This window comes from Triticum urartu, chromosome 5A (assembly GCF_056163025.1).
Source record: "Triticum urartu cultivar PI428250 chromosome 5A, HENAU_Tu73, whole genome shotgun sequence".
NCBI classification, from domain to species: domain Eukaryota; kingdom Viridiplantae; phylum Streptophyta; class Magnoliopsida; order Poales; family Poaceae; genus Triticum; species Triticum urartu.
The window spans coordinates 652,655,520-652,678,795 of NC_141877.1; positions in this window are offsets into that span (position 1 = coordinate 652,655,520).

Genomic DNA, 23,276 nt, shown 5'->3' on the forward strand with positions numbered 1-23,276 from the left:
GCCCCTACATCACTCGATCCCTAACTCCGTCGTCTGCCCATCTTCCCCACTTCCCCACAATTGAAAGTGCAACTAATCCCTGGGTAGTTTTGGCGATTCATAACAACATATAGCTCATTGAACTAATACTCTTTCAAGATTATCATTTCAGAAAGTTCAATGATTAGCATGGCATGGACTAGAGATGTGGACCCCTCAAAATGCTAAGGACACATATTGGCAAAAGCTCAAGACTCTACATTTTTATTTAAGTGATCCAAGATCACATTGAGTTCACAGGAAAAGCCAATACTATTAAAAGGGGATGAGGTGTTGCTTAATGGCTTGCTTGCTCAAAATGCTTAGTGATTTGCTTCAAAAGCCGTCAACCACTTTCTCATATCCACATATGCCCTAAACCTAAAGTCAAACTCGGCCCCACTGATTTTATCTATCCGGCGCCATCAAGTTCATTTGACATAGCCATAGCCAGAAACCCTAATCAGTTCGGTCTCACCGATAGAGATCTCGGTCTCACCAAGATGGCATTACAAACTCTCTGTTTCCCTTCGTAACGTTTTGGTCCAACCGAGATGAGCGATCGGTCCCACCGAGTACGTAATGCAAACTCTCTATTTCTTTTTTGTAACATTTCGGTCTCACCGAAATGAGTGATCTGTCCCACTGAGATTTCCTGACCAAATCTCTGTTTGCTTATTACTGAAATCGGTATTACCGAGTTGAAGTTGAAGGAAATATGCCCTAGAGGCAATAATAAAGTTGTTATTTATATTTCCTTATATCATGATAAATGTTTATTATTCATGCTAGAATTGTATTAACCAGAAACTTAGTACACGTGTGAATACATAGACAAACAAAGTGTCCCTAGTATGCCTCTAGTTGACTAGCTCGTTAATCAAAGATGGTTAAGTTTCCTAGCCATAGACATGTGTTGTCATTTGATGAACGGGATCACATCATTAGAGAATGATGTGATGGACAAGACCCATCCATTAGCTTAGCACTATGATCGTTTAGTTTATTGCTATTGCTTTCTTCATGACTTATACATGTTCCTCAGACTATGAGATTATGCAACTCCCGAATACCGGAGGAACACCTTGTGTGCTATCAAACGTCACAACGTAACTGGGTGATTATAAAGATGCTCTACAGGTGTCTCCGATGGTGTTTGTTGAATTGGCATAGATCGAGATTAGGATTTTTCACTCGCCCTCTCGATAATGCACATCACTATAAGTGTTGGGGAACGTAGTAATTTCAAAAAAATTCCTACGCACACGCAGGATCATGGTGATGCATAACAACGAGAGGGGAGAGTGTTGTCTACATACCCTTGTAGACCGTTCGTGGAAGCGTTATATCAACGTGGTTGATGTAGTCGTACGTCTTCACGACCCGACCGATCCATGTACCGAAAGCACGACACCTCCGAGTTCTGCACACGTTCGGCTCGGTGACGTCCTTGCCTTCTCGATCCAGCAAGAGGGGCGAAGTAGTAGATGAGTTCCGGCAGCACGACGGTGTGGTGACGGTGTTGGTGAAGAACAATCTCCGCAGGGCTTCGCTAAGCACTACAAAAACTATGACGGAGGATAAACTAGAGGGGACGGGGTTGCCGGCACAGGGCTTGGTGTTTCTTGATGTGTCTTTGGTGCTAACCCTGCACCTCTATTTATATGTTGAGCCCTGGGGTCGAAACTTGGAGCAAAAGCCTCCTCAAAGTCGGTTTTGCCCGAAAGGCAAGAGTCCCACTCGGACTCCAGGATCAAACGCCACAATCCTTGGCGTCTGGCCCAGACGCCATGGGCCTCGGCATCTGGCCCAGGGCCAGACGCCAGGGTCTCCGGCGTTTGGCCCCCTTGCCTCCGCAAAACTCCTTTTGCACCGACTTATTGCCCCATGGGCCTGACCCCTTGGCCAAACCATATCATCCAATATATGAATCTTTAACTCCGGACCATTCCGGAGCTCGTGGTCATGTCCGTGATCTCATCCGGGACTCCGAACAACATTCGGTCACCAACATACATAACTCATATAATACTATATCGTCAACGAACATTAAGCGTGCGGACCCTACGGGTTCGAGAACTATGTAGACATGACCGAGACACCTCTCTGGTCAATAACCAATAGCGAGACCTGGATGCCCATATTGGCTCCTACATATTCTACGAAGATCTTTATCGGTCAGACCGCATAACAACATACATTGTTCCCTTTGTCATCGGTATGTTACTTGACCGAGATTCGATCGTCGGTATCTCAATACATAGTTCAATCTCGTTACCGGCAAGTCTCTTTTCTCGTTCTGTAATACATCATCCCACAACTAACTCATTAGTTGCAATGCTTGCAAGGCTTATAGTGATGTGCATTACCGAGTGGGCCCAGAGATACCTCTCCGACAATCGGAGTGACAAATCCTAATCTCGAAATACGCCAACCCAACAAGTACCTTCGGAGACACCTGTAGAGCACCTTTATAATCACCCAGTTATGTTGTGACGTTTGGTGGCACACAAAGTGTTCCTCCGATAAACGGGAGTTGCATAATCTCATAGTCATAGGAACATGTATAAGCCATGAAGAAAGCAATAGCAACAAACTAAACGATCAAGTGCTAATTTAACGGAATGGGTCAAGTCAATCACATCATTCTCCTAATGATGTGATCCCGTTAATCAAATGACAACTCATATCTATGGTTAGGAAACTTAACCATCTTTGATCAACGAGCTAGTCAAGTAGAGGCATACTAGTGACACTCTATTTGTCTATGTATTCACTCATGTATTATGTTTTCGGTTAATACAATTCTAGCATGAATAATAAGCATTTATCATGAAATAAGGAAATAAATACTAACTTTATTATTGCCTCTAGGGCATATTTCCTTTAGTCTCCCACTTGCACTAGAGTCAATAATCTAGATCACATCGCCAAGTGATTTAACATCAATAGTTCACATCACCATGTGATTAACACCCATAGTTCACATCGTCATGTGACCAACACCCAAAGGGTTTACTAGAGTCAATAATCTAGTTCACATCGCTATGTGATTAACACCCAAAGAGTACTAAGGTGTGATCATGTTTTTCTTGTGAGAGAAGTTTAGTCAACGGGTCTGCAACATTCAGATCCGTATGTATTTTGCAAATTTCTATGTCAATAATGCTCTGCACGGAGCTACTCTAGCTAATTGCTCCCACTTTCAATATGTATCCAGATTGAGACTTAGAGTCATCTGGATCAGTTGTCAAAACTTGCATCAACGTAACCCTTTACGACGAACCTTTTGTCACCTCCATAATCGAGAAACATATCCTTACTCCACTAAGGATAATTTTGACCAATGTCCAGTGATCTACTCCTAGATCACTATTGTACTCCCTTGCCAAACTCAGGCCAGGGTATACAATAGGTCTGGTACATAGCATGGCATACTTTATAGAACCTATGGCTGAGGCATAGGGAATGACTTTCATTCTCTCTCTATCTTCTCCTGTGGTCGGGTTTTGAGTCTTTACTCAACTTCACACCTTGTAACACAGGCAAGAACTCCTTCTTTGACTGTTCCATTTTGAACTACTTCAAAATCTTGTCAAGGTATGTACTCATTGAAAAACTTATCAAACGTCTTGATCTATCTCTATAGATCTTGATGCTCAATATGTAAGTAGTTTCACCGAGGTCTTTCTTTGAAAAACTCCTTTCAAACATTCCTTTATGCTTTGCAGAATAATTCTACATTATCTCCGATCAACAATATGTCATTCACATATACTTATTAGAAATGCTGTAGTGCTCTCACTCACTTTCTTGTAAATACAGGCTTCACCACAAGTCTGTATAAAACTATATGCTTTGATCAACTTATCAAAGCGTATATTCCAACTTCGAGATTCTTGCACCAGTCCATAGATGGATAGCTGGAGCTTGCATAATTTGTTAGCACCTTTAAGATTGACAAAACTTTCTTCTGGCATAATATACAACTCTTCTTTAATAAATCCATTAAGGAATGTAGTTTTGTTTATCCATTTGCCATATTTCATAAAATGTGGCAATTGCTAACATGTTTCGAACAGACTTAAGCATAGATACGAGTGAGAAACTCTCATTGTAGTCAACACATTGAACTTGTCGAAAACCTTTTGCGACAATTCTAGCTTTGTAGATAGTAACACTACTATCAGTGTCCGTCTTCCTCTTCAAGATCCATTTAATCTCAATGGCTCGCCGATCTTTGGGCAAGTCCATTAAAGTCCATACTTTGTTCTTATACATGGACCTCATCTCAGATTTCATGGCCTCAAGCCATTTCGCGTAATCTGGGATCATCATCGCTTCCTCATAGTTCGTAGGTTCGTCATGGTCAAGTAACATGACCTCCAAAATAGGATTACCGTACCACTCTGGTGTGGATCTCACTCAGGTTTACCTACGAGGTTCGGTAGTAACTTGATCTGAAGTTACATGATCATCATCATTAGCTTCCTCACTAATTGGTGTAGTAGTCACAGGAACAGATTTCTGTGATGATCTACTTTCCAATAAGGGAGCAGGTATAGTTACCTTATCAAGTTCTACTTTCCTCCCACTCCCTTCTTTCGAGAGAAACTCCTTCTCTAGAAAGGATCCATTCTCAGCAATGAATATCTTGCCTTCGGATCTGTGATAGAAAGTGTACCCAACATTTTCTTTTTGGGTATCCTATGAAGACGCACTTCTCCGATTTGGGTTTGAGATTATCAGGTTGAAACTTTTTCACATAAGCATTGCAACCTCAAACTTTAAGAAACGACAGCTTAGGTTTCTTGCCAAACCATAGTTCATACGGTGTCGTCTCAACGGATTTAGATGGTGCCCTATTTAGCGTGAATGTAGCTGTCTCTAATGCATAACCCCAAAACGATAGTGGTAAATTGTTAAGAGACATCATAGATTGCACTATATCCAATAATAGTACGGTTATGACGTTCAGACACACCATTATGCTGTGGTGTTCCAGGTGGCGTGAGTAGTGAAACTATTTCACATTGTTTTAACTGAAGGCCAAACTCGTAACTCAAATATTTTAATTCCGCGATCATATTGTAGAAACTTTTATTTTTGGTACGATGATTCTCCACTTCACTCTGAAATTCTTTGAACTTTTCAAATGTTTCAGACTTGTGTTTCATCGAGTAGATATACTCATATATGCTCAAATCATCTGTGAAGGTTAGAAAATAATGATACCTGCCACGAGCCTCAACACTCATCGGACTGCATACATCAGTATGTACTATTTCCAATAAGTCAGTTGCTCGCTCCATTGTTTCGGAGAACGGAGTCTTAGTCATCTTGCCCATAAGGCATGGTTCGCAAGCATAAATTGATTCATAATCAAATGATTCCAAAAGACCATCAGCATGGAGTTTCTTCATGCGCTTTACACCAATATGACCTAAACGGCAGTGCCACAAATAAGTTGCACTATCATTATTAACTTTGCATCTTTTGGCTTCAATATTATGAATATGTGTATCACTACGATCGAGATCCAATGAACATTTTCATTGGGTGTATGACCATAGAAGGTTTTATTCATGTAAATAGAACAACAATTATTCTCTAACTTAAATGAATAACTGTTTTGCAATAAACATGATCAAATCATATTCATGCTCAATGCAAACACCAAACAACATTTATTTTGGTTTAACACTAATCCCGAAAGTATAGGGAGTGTGCGATGATGATAATATCAATCTTGGAACCACTTCGAACACACATCGTCACTTCACCCTTAACTAGTCTCTGTTCATTCTGCAACTCCCGTTTCGAGTTACTACTCTTAGCAACTAAACTAGTATCAAATATCGTGGGGTTGCTATAAACACTAGTAAAGTGCACATCAATAACATGTATATCAAATATACCCATGTTCACTTTGCCATCCTTCTTATCTGCCAATTACTTGGGTAGTTCCGCTTCCAGTGACCAGTTCCTTTGTAGTAGAAGCACTCAGTTTCAGGCTTAGGTCCACACTTGGGTTTTTTCACTTGAGTAGCAACTTGCTTGCCATTCTTCTTGAAGTTCCCCTTTCTTCCCTTTGTCCCTTTACTTGAAACTAGTGGTTTTGTTTACCATCAACACTTGATGTTTTTCTTGATTTCTACCTTCATCGATTTCAGCATCACGAAGAGCTTGCGAATCGTTTCCGTTATCCCTTGCATATTATAGTTCATCACAAAGTTCTACTAACTTGGTGATGGTGACTAGAGAATTCTGTCAATCACTATTTTATCTGGAAGATTAACTCCCACTTGATTCAAGCGATTTTAGTACCCAGACAATCTGAGCACATGCTCACTGCTTGAGCTATTCTCCTCCATCTTTTAGCTATAGAACTTTGTTGGAGACTTCATATCTCTCAACTCGGGTATTTGCTTGAAATATTAACTTCAACTCCTGGAACATCTCATATGGTCCATGACATTCAAAACGTCTTTGAAGTCCCGATTCTAAGACGTTTAAGCATGGTGCACTAAACTATCAAGTAGTCATCATATTGAGCTGGCCAAACGTTCATAACGTCTACATCTGCTCCTGCAATAGGTCTGTCACCTAGTGGTGCATCAAGGACATAATTCTTCTATGCAGCAATGAGGAAAATCCTCAGATCACGGATCCAATCCGTATCATTGCTACTAACATCTTTCAACTTAGTTTTCTCTTGGAACATATCAAAAATAAAATAGGGGAGCTAAACGCGAGCAATTGATATACAACATAGATATGCAAATACTACCAGGACTAAGTTCATGATAAATTAAAGTTCCATTAATCATATTACTTAAGAACTCCCACTTAGATAGACATCCCTCTAATCATCTAAGTGATCACGTGATCCAAATCAACTAAACCATAACCGATCATCACGTGAAATGGAGTAGCTTTCAATGGTGAACATCACTATGTTGATCATATCTACTATATGATTCACGCTCGACCTTTCGGTCTCAGTGTTCCGAGGCCATATCTGCATATGCTAGGCTCATCAAGTTTAACCTGAGTATTCTGCGTGTGAAAAACTGGCTTGCACCCTTTGTAGATGGACGTAGAGCTTATCACACCCGATCATCACGTGGTGTCTGGGCACGACGAACTTTGGAAACAGTGCATACTCAGGGAGAACACTTTTATCTTGAAATTTAGTGAGAGATCATCTTATAATGCTACCATCAATCAAAGCAAGATAAGATGCATAAAAGATAAAAATCACATGCAATCAATACAAGTGATATGATATGGTCATCATCATCTCGTGCTTGTGATCTCCATCTTCGAAGCACCGTCATGATCACCATCGTCACCGGCACGACACCTTGATCTCCATCGTAGCATCATTGTCGTCTCGCCAATCTTATGCTTCTACTATTATCGCTACCGCTTAGTGATAAAGTAAAGCATTATAGGGCGATTGCATTGCATACAATAAAGCGACAACCATATGGCTCCTGCCAGTTGCCGATAAGTCGGTTACAAAACATGATCATCTCATACAATAAAATTTAGCATCATGTCTTGACCATATCACATCACAACATGCCCTGCAAAAACAAGTTAGACGTCCTCTACTTTGTTGTTGCAAGTTTTACGTGGCTGCTACTGGGCTTAGCAAGAACCGTTCTTACCTACGCATCAAAACCACAACGATAGTTCATCAAGTTGGTGTTGTTTTAGCCTTCGCAAGGACCGGTCATAGCCACACTCGGTTCAACTAAAGTTGGAGAAACTGATACCCTCCAGCCACCTGTGTGCAAAGCATGTTGGTAGAACCAGTCTCGCGTAAGCGTACACATAATGTCGGTCCGGGCTGCTTCATCCAACAATACCGCCGAACCAAAGTATGACATGCTGGTAAGCAGTATGACTTATATCGCCCACAACTCAGTTGTGTTCTACTCGTGCATATGACATCTACGCATAAAACCTGGCTCGGATGCAACTGTTGGGGAACGTAGTAATTTCAAAAAAAATCCTACGCACACGCAGGATCATGGTGATGCATAGCAATGAGAGGGGAGAGTGTTGTCTACATACCCTTGTAGACCGTTCGTGGAAGCGTTATATCAACGCGGTTGATGTAGTCGTACGTCTTCACGATCCGACCGATCCAAGTACCGAAAGCACGACACCTCCGAGTTCTGCACACGTTCGGCTCGGTGACATCCTCGCCTTCTCGATCCAGCAAGAGGGGCGAAGTAGTAGATGAGTTCCAGCAGCACGACGGTGTGGTGATGGTGTTGGTGAAGAACAATCTCCGCAGGGCTTCGCCTAAGCACTACGAAAACTATGACAGAGGATAAACTAGAGGGGACGGGGTTTCCGGCACACGGCTTGGTGTTTCTTGATGTGTCTTTGGTGCTAGCCCCGCCCCTCTATTTATATGTTGAGCCCTGGGGTCGAAACTTGGAGCAAAAGCCTCCTCAAAGTCGGTTTTGCCCGGAAGGCAAGAGTCCCACTCAGACTCCAGGACCAAACGCCACAATCCTTGGTGTCTGGCCCAGACACCATGGGCCTCGGCATCTGGCCCAGGGCCAGACGCAGGGTCTCCGGCGTTTGGCCCCCTTGCCTCCGCAAAACTCCTTTTGCACCGACTTATAGCCCCATGGGCCTGACCCCTTGGCCAAACCATATCATCCAATATATGAATCTTTAACTCCGGACCATTCCGGAGCTCCTCGTCATGTCCGTGATCTCATCCGGGACTCCGAACAACATTCGGTCACCAACATACATAACTCATATAATATTATATCATCAACGAACATTAAGCGTGCGGACCCTACGGGTTCGAGAACTATGTAGACATGACCGAGACACCACTCTGGTCAATAACCAATAGCGAGACCTGGATGCCCATATTGGCTCCTACATATTCTATGAAGATCTTTATCGGTCAGACCGCATAACAACATACGTTGTTCCCTTTGTCATCGGTATGTTACTTGACCGAGATTCGATCGTCGGTATCTCAATACATAGTTCAATCTCGTTACCGGCAAGTCTCTTTACTCCTTCTGTAATACATCATCCCGCAACTAACTCATTAGTTGCAATGCTTGCACGGCTTATAGTGATGTGCATTACCGAGTGGGCCCAGAGATACCTCTCCGACAATCGGAGTGACAAATCCTAATCTCGAAATATGCCAACCCAACAAGTACCTTCGGAGACACCTGTAGAGCACCTTTATAATCAACCAGTTATGTTGTGACGTTTGGTGGCACACAAAGTGTTCCTCCGGTAAACGGGAGTTGCATAATCTCATAGTCATAGGAACATGTATAAGTCATGAAGAAAGCAATAGCAACAAACTAAATGATCAAGTGATAAGCTAACGAAATGGGTCAAGTCAATCACATCATCTCCTAATGATGTGATCCCGTTAATCAAATGACAACTCATGTCTATGGTTAGGAAACTTAACCATCTTTGATCAACGAGCTAGTCAAGTAGAGGCATACTAGTGACACTCTGTTTGTCTATGTATTCACACATGTATTATGTTTCCGGTTAATACAATTCTAGCATGAATAATAAACATTTATCATGAAATAAGGAAATAAATAATAACTTTATTATTGCCTCTAGGGCATATTTCCTTCAATAAGCCTTGCAAGCAATGTGACTAATGAGTTAGTTACGTGATGTTGCATTACGGAACGAGTAAAGAGACTTGCCGGTAACGAGATTGAACTAGGTATTGAGATACCGACGATCGAATCTCGGGCAAGTAACATACCGATGACAAAGGTGTTGGGGAACGTAGTAATTTCAAAAAATTTCCTACGCACACGCAAGATCATGCGATGCATAGCAACGAGGGGGGGGGGAGTGTGATCTACATACCTAGTAGATCGACAACGGAAGCGTTTGGTTGATGTAGTCGTACGTCTTCACGATCCGACCGATCAAGCACCGAAACTACGGCACCTCCGAGTTCGAGCACACGTTCAGCTCGATGAGGATCCCCGGACTCCGATCCAGCAAAGTGTCAGGGAAGAGTTCCGTCAGCACGACGGCGTGGTGACGATCTTGATGTACTACAGCAGCAGGGCTTCGCCTAAACTCCGCTACAATATTATCGAGGACTATGGTGGCTGGGGGCGCCGCACACGGCTAAGGAAAAGATCATGTGGATCAACTTGTGTGTCTCTAGGGTGCCTCTGCCTCAGTATATAAAGGACCAAAGGGGGGAGGCTGGCCGGCCACATAGGGCGCGCCAGGAGAGTCCTACTCCCTCTGGGAGTAGGATTCCCCCCTATCCTAGTTGGAATAGGACTTGTGGAGGGGGGAAAAGAGAGAGAGGGGCCGGCCCCCTCTCCTTGTCCAATTCGGACCAAGGGAGGGGAGGGGCACGCGGCCCATGTAGGGCTGCCTCTTCTCTTTTCCACTAAGGCCCATCATGGCCCATTTAGCTCCCGGGGGGTTCCGGTAACCTCCCGGTACTCCGGTAAAATCCCGATTTCACCCGGAACACTTCCGATATCCAAACATAGGCTTCCAATATATCAATCTTTATGTCTTAACCATTTCGAGACTCCTCGTCATGTCCGTGATCACATCCGGGACTCCGAACAACCTTCGGTACATCAAAATGCATAAACTCATAATATAACTATCGTCGTAACCTTAAGCGTGCGGACCCTACGGGCTCGAGAACAATGTAGACATGACCGAGACATGTCTCCAGTCAATAACCAATAGCGGGACCTGGATGCCCATATTGGCTCCTACATATTCTACGAAGATCTTTATCGGTCAGACCGCATAACAACATACGTCGTTCCCTTTGTCATCGGTATGTTACTTGCCCGAGATTCGATCGTCGGTATTCCAATACCTAGTTCAATCTCGTTGCCGGCAAGTCTCTTTACTCGTTCTGTAATACATCATCCCGCAACTAACTCATTTAGTTGCAATGCTTGCAAGGCTTAAGTGATGTGCATTACCGAGAGGGCCCAGAGATACCTCTTCGACAATCGGAGTGACAAAACCTAATCTCGAAATACGCCAACCCAACATGTACCTTTGGAGACACCTGTAGTACTCCTTTATAATCACCCAGTTATGTTGTGACGTTTGGTAGTACCCAAAGTGTTCCTCCGGTAAACGGCAGTTGCATAATCTCATAGTTATAGGAACATGTATAAGTCATGAAGAAAGCAATAGCAACATACTAAACGATCGGGTGCTAAGCTAATGGAATGGGTCATGTCAATCAGATCATTCTCTTAATGATGTGATCCCATTAATCAAATAACAACTCATTGTTCATGGTTAGGAAACATAACCATCTTTGATTAATGAGCTAGTCAAGTAGAGGCATACTAGTGACACTTTGTTTGTCTATGTATTCACACATGTATTATGTTTCCGGTTAATACAATTCTAGCATGAATAATAAACATTTATCATGATTATAAGGAAATAAATAATAACTTTATTATTGCCTCTAGGGCATATTTCCTTCAGTATCCCACTTGCACCAGAGTCAATAATCTAGATTACACAGTAATGGTTCTAACACCCATGGAGCCTTGGTGCTGATCATGTTTTGCTCGTGGAAGAGGCTTAGTCAACGGGTCTGCAATATTCAGATCCGTATGTATCTTGCAAATCTCTATGTCTCCCACCTGGACTAGGTCCCGGATGGAATTGAAGCGTCTCTTGATGTGCTTGGTTCTCTTGTGAAATCTGGATTCCTTTGCCAAGGCAATTGCACCAGTATTGTCACAAAAGATTTTCATTGGACCCGATGCACTAGGTATGACACCTAGATCGGATATGAACTCCTTCATCGAGATTCCTTCATTTGCTGCTTCCGAAATAGCTATGTACTCCGCTTCACATGTAGATCCTGCTACAACGCTTTGTTTAGAACTGCACCAACTTACAGCCCCACCGTTTAATGTAAACATGTATCCGGTTTGCGATTTAGAATCGTCCGGATCAGTGTCAAAGCTTGCATCAACGTAACCTTTTACGATGAGCTCTTTGTCACCTCCATATACGAGAAGCATATCCTTAGTCCTTTTCAGGTATTTCAGGATGTTCTTGACCGCTGTCCAGTGATCCACTCCTGGATTACTTTGGTACCTCCCTGCTAGACTTATAGCAAGGCACACATCAGGTCTGGTACACAGCATTGCATACATGATAGATCCTATGGCTGATGCATAGGGAACATCTTTCATATTCTCTCTATATTCTGAAGTGGTCGGGCATTGAGTCTTACTCAACTTCACACCTTGTAACACAGGCAAGAATCCTTTCTTTGCTTGATCCATTTTGAATTTTTTCAAAATTTTGTCAAGGTACGTGATTTGTGAAAGTACAATTAAGCGTCTTGATCTATCTCTATAGATCTTAATGCCTAATATGTAAGCAGCTTCACCGAGGTCTTTCATTGAAAAACTCTTATTCAAGTATCCCTTTATGCTATCCAGAAATTCTACATCATTTCCAATTAGTAATATGTCATCCACATATAATATCAGAAATGCTACAGAGCTCCCACTCACTTGTAAATACAGGCTTCTCCAAAAGTCTGTATAAAACCAAATGCTTTGATCACACTATCAAAACGTTTGTTCCAACTCCGAGAGGCTTGCACCAGTCCATAAATGGAACGCTGGAGCTTGCACACTTTGTTAGCTCCCTTTGGATTGACAAAACCTTCTGGTTGCATCATATACAACTCTTCTTCCAGAAATCCATTCAGGAATGCAGTTTTGACATCCATCTGCCAAATTTCATAATCATAAAATGCGGCAATTGCTAACATGATTCGGACAGACTTAAGCATCGCTACGGGTGAGAAGGTCTCATCATAGTCAATCCCTTGAACTTGCCGAAAACCTTTTGCGACAAGTCGAGCTTTGTAGACAGTAATATTACCGTCAGCGTCAGTCTTCTTCTTGAAGATCCATTTATTCTCAATTGCTTGCCGATCATCGGGCAAGTCAACCAAAGTCCATACTTTGTTCTCATACATGGATCCCATCTCAAATTTCATGGCTTCAAGCCACTTTGCGGAATCTGGGCTCACCATCGCTTCTTCATAGTTCGTAGGTTCATCATGATCTAGTAGCATGACTTCCAGAACAGGATTACTGTACCACTCTGGCGCGGATCTTACTCTGGTTGATCTACGAGGTTCAGTAGTATCTTGTTCTGAAGTTTCATGATCATCATCATTAGCTTCCTCGCTAACTGGTGTAGGTGTCGTAGAAACAGTTTTCTGTGATGTACTACTTTCCAATAAGGGAGTAGGTACAGTTACCTCATCAAGTTCTACTTTCCTCCAACTCACTTCTTTCGAGAGAAACTCCTTCTCCAGAAAGTTTCCGAATTTAGCAAAAAAAGTCTTGCCTTCGGATCTGTGATAGAAGGTGTATCCAATAGTTTCCTTTGGATATCCTATGAAGACACATTTCTCCGATTTGGGTTTGAGCTTATTAGGTTGAAGCTTTTTCACATAAGCATCGCAGCCCAAAACTTTTAGAAACGACAACTTTGGTTTCTTGCCAAACCACAGTTCATAAGGCGTCGTCTCAACGGATTTTGATGGTGTCCTATTTAACGTGAATGCGGCCGTCTCTAGAGCATACCCCCAAAATGATAGCGGTAAATCAGTAAGAGACATCATAGATCGCACCATATCTAGTAAAGTACGATTACGACGTTCGGACACACCATTACGCTGTGGTGTTCCGGGTGGCGTGAGTTGCGAAACTATTCCATAATTTTTCAAATGTACACCAAACTCGTAACTCAAATATTCTCCTCCACGATCAGATCGTAGAAACTTTATTTTCTTGTTACGATGATTTTCAACTTCACTCTGAAATTCTTTGAACTTTTCAAATGTTTCAGACTTATGTTTCATTAAGTAGATATACCCATATCTGCTCAAATCATCTATGAAGGTGAGAAAATAACGATATCCGCCACGAGCCTCAATATTCATCGGACCACATATATCTGTATGTATGATTTCCAACAAATCTGTTGCTCTCTCCATAGTACCGGAGAACGGCGTTTTGGTCATCTTGCCCATGAGGCACGGTTCGCAAGTACCAAGTGATTCATAATCAAGTGGTTCCAAAAATCTATCAGTATGGAGTTTCTTCATGCGCTTTACACCGATATGACCTAAACGGCAGTGCCACAAATATGTTGCACTATCATTATCAACTCTGCATCTTTTGGTTTCAACATTATGAATATGTGTGTTACTACTATCGAGATTCAACAAGAATAGACCACTCTTCAAGGGTGCATGACCATAAAAGATATCACTCATATAAATAGAACAACCATTATTCTCTGATTTAAATGAATAACCGTCTCGCATCAAACAAGATCCAGATATAATGTTCATGCTTAACGTTGGCACCAAATAACAATTATTTAGGTCTAATATTAATCCCGAAGGTAGATGTACAGGTAGCGTGCCGACTGCGATCACATCAACTTTGGACCATTTCCCACGCGCATTGTCACCTCGTCCTTAACTAATCTTCGCTTGATCCGTAGTCCCTGTTTCGAGTTGCAAATATTAGCAACAGAACCAGTATCAAATACCCAGGTGCTACTGCGAGCATTAGTAAGGTACACATCAATAACATGTATATCACATATACCTTTGTTCACCTTGCCATCCTTCTTATCCGCCAAATACTTGGGATAGTTCCGCTTCCAGTGACCAGTCTGCTTGCAATAGAAGCACTCAGTTTCAGGCTTAGGTCCAGGTTTGGGTTTCTTCTCTTGAGTAGCAACTTGCTTGCCGTTCTTTTTGAAGTTCCCCTTCTTCTTCCCTTTGCCCTTTTTCTTGAAACTAGTGGTCTTGTTGACCATCAACACTTGATGCTCCTTCTTGATTTCTACCTCCGCAGCTTTTAGCATCGCGAAGAGCTCGGGAATAGTCTTGTTCATCCCTTGCACATTATAGTTCATACGAAGCTCTTGTAGCTTGGTGGCAGTGATTGGAGAATTCTGTCAATGACGCAATCATCTGGAAGATTAACTCCCAATTGAATCAAGTGATTATTATACCCAGACATTTTGAGTATATGCTCACTGACAGAACTGTTCTCCTCCATCTTGCAGCTATAGAACTTATTGGAGACTTCATATCTCTCAATCCGGGCATTTGCTTGAAATATTAACTTCAACTCTTGGAACATCTCATATGCTCCATGACGTTCAAAACGTCGTTGAAGTCCCGATTCTAAGCCGTAAAGCATGGCACACTGAACTATCAAGTAGTCATCAGCTTTGCTCTGCCAGACGTTCATAACATCCGGCGTTGCTCCTGCAGCAGGCCTGGCACCCAGCGGTGTTTCCAGGACGTAATTCTTCTGTGCAGCAGTGAGGATAATCCTCAAGTTACGGACCCAGTTCGTGTAATTGCTACCATCATCTTTCAACTTTGCTTTCTCAAGGAACGCATTAAAATTCAACGGAACAACAGCACGAGCCATCTATCTACAAACAAGCATAAACGAGCAAGATACTTATCAGGTACTAAGTTTCATGATAAATTTAAGTTCAGTTAATTTACTTAAAGAACTCCCACTTAGATAGACATCCCTCTAATCCTCTAAGTGATTACGTGATCCAAATCAACTAAACCATGTCTGATCATCACGTGAGATGGAGTAGTTTCATTGGTGAACATCATTATGTTGATCATATCTAATATATGATTCACGCTCGACCTTTCGGTCTCCATGTTCCGAGGCCATATCTGTATATGCTTGGCTCGTCAAGTATAACCTGAGTATTCCGCATGTGCAACTGTTTTGCACCCGTTGTATTTGAACATAGAACCTATCACACCCGATCATCACGTGGTGTCTCAGCACGAAGAACTTTCGCAACGGTGCATACTCAGGGAGAACACTTCTTGATAATTAGTGAGAGATCATCTTATAATGCTACCGTCAATCAAAGCAAGATAAGATGCATAAAAGATAAACATCACATGCAATCAATATAAGTGATATGATATGGCCATCATCATCTTGTGCTTGTGATCTCCATCTCCGAAGCACCGTCGTGATCACCATCGTCACCGGCGTGACACCTTGATCTCCATCGTAACATCGTTGTCGTCTCGCCAAGCTTGTGCTTCCACGACTATCGCTACCGTTTAGTGATAAAGTAAAGCATTACATCGCGATTGCATTGCATACAATAAAGCGACAACCATATGGCTCCTGCCGGTTGCCGATAACTCGGTTACAAAACATGATCATCTCATACAATAAAATTCAGCATCATGTCTTGACCATATCACATCACAACATGCCCTGCAAAAACAAGTTAGACGTCCTCTACTTTGTTGTTGCAAGTTTTACGTGGCTGCTACGGGCTTAAGTAAGAACCAATCTCACCTACGCATCAAAACCACAACGATAGTTTGTTAATTTGACTCCGTTTTAACCTTCGCAAGGACCGGGCGTAGCCACACTTGGTTCAATTAAAGTTGGAGAAACTGTCACCCACAAGCCACCTCTGTGCAAAGCACGTCGGGAGAACCGGTCTCGCGTAAGCATACGCGTAATGTCGGTCTGGGCCGCTTCATCCAACAATACCGCCGAACCAAAATATGACATGCTGGTAGGCAGTATGACTTATATCACCCACAACTCACTTGTGTTCTACTCGTGCATATAACATCAACATATAAAACTTAGGCTCGGATGCCACTGTTGGGGAACGTAGTAATTTCAAAAAAATTCCTACGCACACGCAAGATCATGTGATGCATAGCAACGAGGGGGGGAGTGTGATCTACATACCTAGTAGATCGACAACGGAAGCGTTTGGTTGATGTAGTCATACGTCTTCACGATCCGACCGATCAAGCACCAAAACTACGGCACCTCCGAGTTCGAGCACACGTTCAGCTCGATGACGATCCCCGGACTCCGATCCAGCAAAGTGTCGGGGAAGAGTTCCGTCAGCACGACGGCGTGGTGACGATCTTGATGTACTACAGCAGCAGGGCTTCGCCTAAACTCCGCTACAATATTATCAAGGACTATGGTGGCTGGGGGCGCCGCACACGGCTAAGGAAAAGATCACGTGGATCAACTTGTGTGTCTCTAGGGTGCCTCTGCCTCAGTATATAAAGGACCAAAGGGGGAGGCTGGCCGGCCACATAGGGCGCGCCAGGAGAGTCCTACTCCCTCTGGGAGTAGGATTCCCCCCCCCTAATCCTAGTTGGAATAGGACTTGTGAAGGGGGGAAAAGAGAGAGAGGCGCCGGCCCCCTCTCCTTGTCCAATTCGGACCAAGGGAGGGGAGGGGCGCGCGGCCCATGTAGGGCTGCCTCTTCTCTTTTCCACTAAGGCCCATCATGGCCCATTTAGCTCCCGGGGGGTTCCGGTAACCTCCCAGTACTCCGGTAAAATCCCGATTTCACCCGGAACACTTCCGATATCCAAACATAGGCTTCCAATATATCCATCTTTATGTCTCGACCATTTCGAGACTCCTCGTCATGTCCGTGATCACATCCGGGACTCCGAACAACCTTCGGTACATCAAAATGCATAAACTCATAATATAACTGTCATCGTAACCTTAAGCGTGCGGACCCTACGGGCTCGAGAACTATGTAGACATGACCGAGACATGTCTCCAGTCAATAACCAATAGCGGGACCTGGATGCCCATATTGGCTCCTACATATTCTACGAAGATCTTTATCGGTCAGACCGCATAACAACATACGTCGTTCCCTTTGTCATCGGTATGTTACTTGCCCAAGATTCGATCATCGGTATTCCAATACCTAGTTCAATCTCGTTGCCGGCAAGTCTCTTTACTCGTTCTGTAATACATCATCCTGCAACTAACTCATTTAGTTGCAATGCTTGCAAGGCTTAAGTGATGTGCATTACCGAGAGGGCCCAGAGATACCTCTCCGACAATCGGAGTGACAAAACCTAATCTTGAAATACGCCAACCCAACATGTACCTTTGGAGACACCTGTAGTACTCCTTTATAATCACCCAGTTACGTTGTGACGTTTGGTAGTACCCAAAGTGTTCCTCCGGTAAATGGGAGTTGCATAATCTCATAGTTATAGGAACATGTATAAGTCATGAAGAAAGCAATAGCAACATACTAAACGATCGGGTGCTAAGCTAATGGAATGGGTCATGTTAATCAGATCATTCTCTTAATGATGTGATCCCGTTAATCAAATAACAACTCATTGTTCATGGTTAGGAAACATAACCATCTTTGATTAACGAGCTAGTCAAGTAGAGGCATACTAGTGACACTTTGTTTGTCTATGTATTCACACATGTATTATGTTTCCGGTTAATACAATTCTAGCATGAATAATAAACATTTATCATGATTATAAGGAAATTAATAATAACTTTATTATTGCCTCTAGGGCATATTTCCTTCAAAAGGGAACAACGTATGTTGTTATGCGGTTTGACCGATAAAGATCTTCGTGGAATATGTTGGAACCAATATGAACATCCAGGTTCCGCTATTGGTTATTGACCGGAAGTGAGTCTTGGTCATGTATACATAGTTCTCGAACCCGTAGGGTCCACACACTTAATGTTCGATGAAGATCGGTTCACGGACATGACGAGGAGTCTCGAAATGGTCGAGACATAAAGATCGATATATTGGAAGGCTATGTTTGGACATCAGAATGGTTCCGGATGAGTTCGGGCATTTATCGGAGTACCGGGGGTTTACCGGAACCCCATGGGGAGTCAATGGACCTTAATGGGCCCTAGTGGAGAAAGAGGGCAGCAGGCAAGTGGTGTGGCGCGCCCCCTAGGCCCAAACTGAATTGGTTTAGGGTTTGGGGGGCCGCCCCCATTCTTTCTCCTCTCCTCCTCTTTCCTTCTTATCCTAGTAGGAATAGGAAGGGGGGCAAACCTACTTGGAGTAGGATTGCCCCCCCTTGGGCGCGCCTCCTCCTAGGCCGGCCCTCTCCTTCCCCCCTTTATATACGGGGGAGGGGCACCCCATAGACACACAAGTTGATTGTTTAGCCGTGTGCGGTGCCCCCTGTCGGTGTCAAAACCGGCAGATCTCGGGTAGGGGGTCCCGAACTGTGCGTCTAAGGCGGATGGTAACAGGAGGCAGGGGACACGATGTTTACCCAGGTTCGGGCCCCCTTGATGGAGGTAATACCCTACGTCCTACTTGATTGATATTGATGATATGAGTACTACATGAGTTGATCTACCACGAGATCGTAGAGGCTAAACCCTAGAAGCTAGCCTATGGTATGATTGTTTGTTGTCATACGGACTAAACCCTCCGGTTTATATAGACACCGGAGGGGGCTAGGGTTACACAGAGTCGGTTACAAGGGAGGAGATCTACATATCCGTATTGCCAAGTTTGCCTTCCACGCCAAGGAAAGTCCCATCCGGACACGGGATGAAGTCTTCAATTTTGTATCTTTATAGTCCAACAGCCCGGCCAAAGGATATAGTCCGGCTGTCCGGAGACCCCCTGATCCAGGACTCCCTCAGTAGCCCCTGAACCAGGCTTCAATGACGATGAGTCCAACGCGCAGATTTGTCTTCGGCATTGCAAGGCGGGTTCCTCCTCCGAATACTCCATAGAAGATTTTGAACACAAGGATAGTGTTCGGCTCTGCAAAACAAGTTCCACATACCACCGTAGAGAGAAAATATTTCCACAAATCTAATTTGCTGACACGTTTTGACAGCATGACATCACGTCATGGCCCGGTCATTATTCGAACTGTTTTTCTCAACCAGCACCGCACATATCGCGAGGCGGTTTTCTTGACACGTCTTGTCATAGCAGAGATCGTGTCTCCCTTATTACGGGATTCTCATCAATACGGACGTGGGTAACCCAACCGCACCATCAATTACGGCGCTTGGGGAATAAGTGATTTTACTAGGCAAGTGGGGAGGCGCGTCACCTCTTCCGCCCTTATAAAAGGACAAGGATTCACACCTTCTTCCTCCTTCACTACAAGAAATATGTCAACTAGTGACCTTCTGCCAGTGACTCTGGAAGAAATGGTCATAGATCTATGACCATTTCAGACCAATTGGTCAAAAGCTGTTCGGGGGGCTCCAAACCCTAAACCTTTGCGACCATTTTGGTCAGAAAGGTCGTAATTTCCTTACATGAAATGGTCATAAAGCAAATAGCGCTAGTCCGCTGCCTTATTTCTAGTTGTTAACGACCAATATAGATGGTCATAGCCTTGTAAATTGTGGTGGGTTGCTATGACTAGGCGCCACCTCATCAGTTTTGCCTATGTGTCATGTCCATGTGGCAGTTTTTGCCCTAGGTTGTGAAGCAACCTATATTTCTGTCATTCCCAGAATTCCCAAAAAAATTTCATAAATTCTTTGGGTCATATCTTCGTCAAATATGTAAAAACCTTCCTTGCCTAGTTCAAAAATAATTCAAAAATATTCATTTTCCTATTCTGTTCAAAACAACAGTTTGTGAAGGAAGTACCACTTTGGCATGTCCAAATAGTATCCATTTTCTACAGTGCTTTCCTATGACCAAATAACCATCCTCCACCAAATGCTAGCTCAATCTATTTATTATTTTGAGCCGAGCTTCAACATTCGTATTTATGTCCAGTGTGGTAGTTTGCAAAGCAAGTAGCACCTAGGCTCCTCCTTTTGGGCTGAAAATTTGTGAAGACGGTCTTCTTAGTAACTGATCATCCTCGGCCAAAACTCATGCCCATTAGCCATGTACATTTCCCGTACCGCTAATCAAACACTTGGCTGCTAATTCATGTTTGAGCATCGATCGATCTCCTCGTGAGAATCTTATGTTGTAATTTTCTTCCTAGCACCTACCTGGGGAGTGCCCAACCCACTAGACATGCCTAGCCTGCCCAGAACACATGGCAACGCCACGGTCACGTGGTGACCACGCAACGGGCATGCGAGTTTACGCGCTCTAGAGTTGGGGGCCTCGGCCACCGCCCAAACCTCGACGTATCGCCACCAAACCATGTATTTATGATTAAATAGGTACTTATGTAACTATAAATGATTTTTGGAAAAAATAAATAGTAAACTATGAGGCGGCTGCAGTTCAAATTTGACCCGCTTCCTACTGAATCGGCGAGAATTTATCTTTTTCACTAGAGGTGGATCAAAACTTTTGACACCCAACCATTTTTTCAATTGTGCATTAAATATGGCCTAGTATTTTAGAAAATTGACTTGGTCCAATTTTGCAACAAATATTTGGTAGGTCCTTCACAAAAAAACCTCATTTGGGGCACTCGGAAAATGGAAAATGAATTTTCCGTGCACAGAAAATGAAAACTTCCTTAGGCAACATTGTTTTCCATTCCAAGATGCACCCTTTTGCACAATATGAGATCATTTGAACAAAACTATGCCATGAATGTGGCCATAAGATTGATCATTTGGCTTGAAAGCCATGAATCTTCACGCATGACAGCTCATTTCTGAGAACACTTTTTTAAAATAATTACCGTTTCAAGTTTATTATTTTTCCTGGAAACTTGGTCACATATAATGACATAATGCAAAGGTTTTCCAATGTTTTGATTTTTTTGAATTTTTTATGCCCGTTTCAAAATGCGGTCAAAATGGCGGGCTTGACCGTTCCTAGCTAGTGGTTGAATCTTGGAAAACTTTTAATGTTTCTCTGATTAAATAGATAATTATGTACCTAGAAATGATTTTTGGAAAAAATAAAGAGCAAACTATGAGGCAGCTGCAGTTCAAATTTGACCCGCTTCCAACTGAATCGGCGGAAATTTGTCTTTTTCACCAGAGGTGGATCAAAACTTTTTACACCCAACCATTTGGTCAATTGTGCATTAAATATGGCCTAGTATTTTATAAAAATGATTTGGTACAATTTTGCAAGAATTATTTGGTAGGTCCTTCATAAAAAAACCTTATTTGGTGCACTCGGAAAATGGAAAATGAATTTTCCGTGCACAGAAAATGAAAACTTCCTTAGGCAACATTGTTTGTCATTCCAAAATGCACCCTTTTGCACAATATGAGATCATTTGAACAAACTATGCCATGAATGTGGCCATAAGATTGATCATTTGGCTTGAAAGTCATGAATCTTCACGCATGACAACTCATTTCTGAGAACACTTTTTTAAAATAATTACCGTATTGCAAGTTTATTATTTTTCCTGGAAACCTGGTCACATATAATGACACAATGCGAAGGTTTTCCAATTTTTTGATTTTTTTGAATTTTTTATGCCCGTTTCAAAATGCGGTCAAAACGGCGGGCTTGACCGTTCCTAGCTAGTGGTTGAATCTTGGAAAACTTTTGATATTTCTCTGATTAAATAGATACTTATGTACCTAGAAATAATTTTTGGAAAAAATAAAGAGCAAACTATGAGGTAGCTGCAGTTCAAATTTGACCCGCTTCCAACTGAATCGGCGGAAATTTGTCTTTTTCACCAGAGGTGGATCAAAACTTTTTACACCCAACCATTTAGTCAATTGTGCATTAAATATGGCCTAGTATTTTAGAAAATTTATCTAGTACAATTTTGCAATAATTATTTGGTAGGTCCTTCACAAAAAAACTCATTTTGGACACTCAAAAAAATAAAAAATTGATTTTTCGTGCAAAGAAAATAAAAACTCCCTTTGTCAATATTGTTTGCTAATCTAAGATGTAAACTTGTGCAAAATATGGTATCATTTGAACAAATATTTGGTTGGTCTTTTACAAAAAAACTAATTTTGAGCATTGAAAAATGAAAATGATTTTTTCGTAAAAAACTTATGTTTGATTACGACCAATTTAGATGGTCATAAGGTCTTCAAATTGTTTGTTGCGTTCTGATTGGTCCATATACATCTCATGCGGATCGATCATCAAACACCGTCCGATTGTCCAGGATCCAACGGCTGCCTTCACCCCCACACGTCTCACCCACTTAACCCTAACACAGCCCGCCTCACCACTCACCCTCTCTCCTACGCACTCACAGCCGCCGCCCCCAACCATCTCCCTCCCACAGATCTCGATCCGCCGCCGCCACCCCCAACCTACCCCCACCGCCACCGTCGACGACCCTCACCGTAGACGAGGTCGAGGCCGGCCCTAGATCGAGCCCATGCCCAGACTCACAAGTGAAGCCCGGCCCGTGGAGCTGCCCACAAACTGCTCCCCTTCCCAACCCT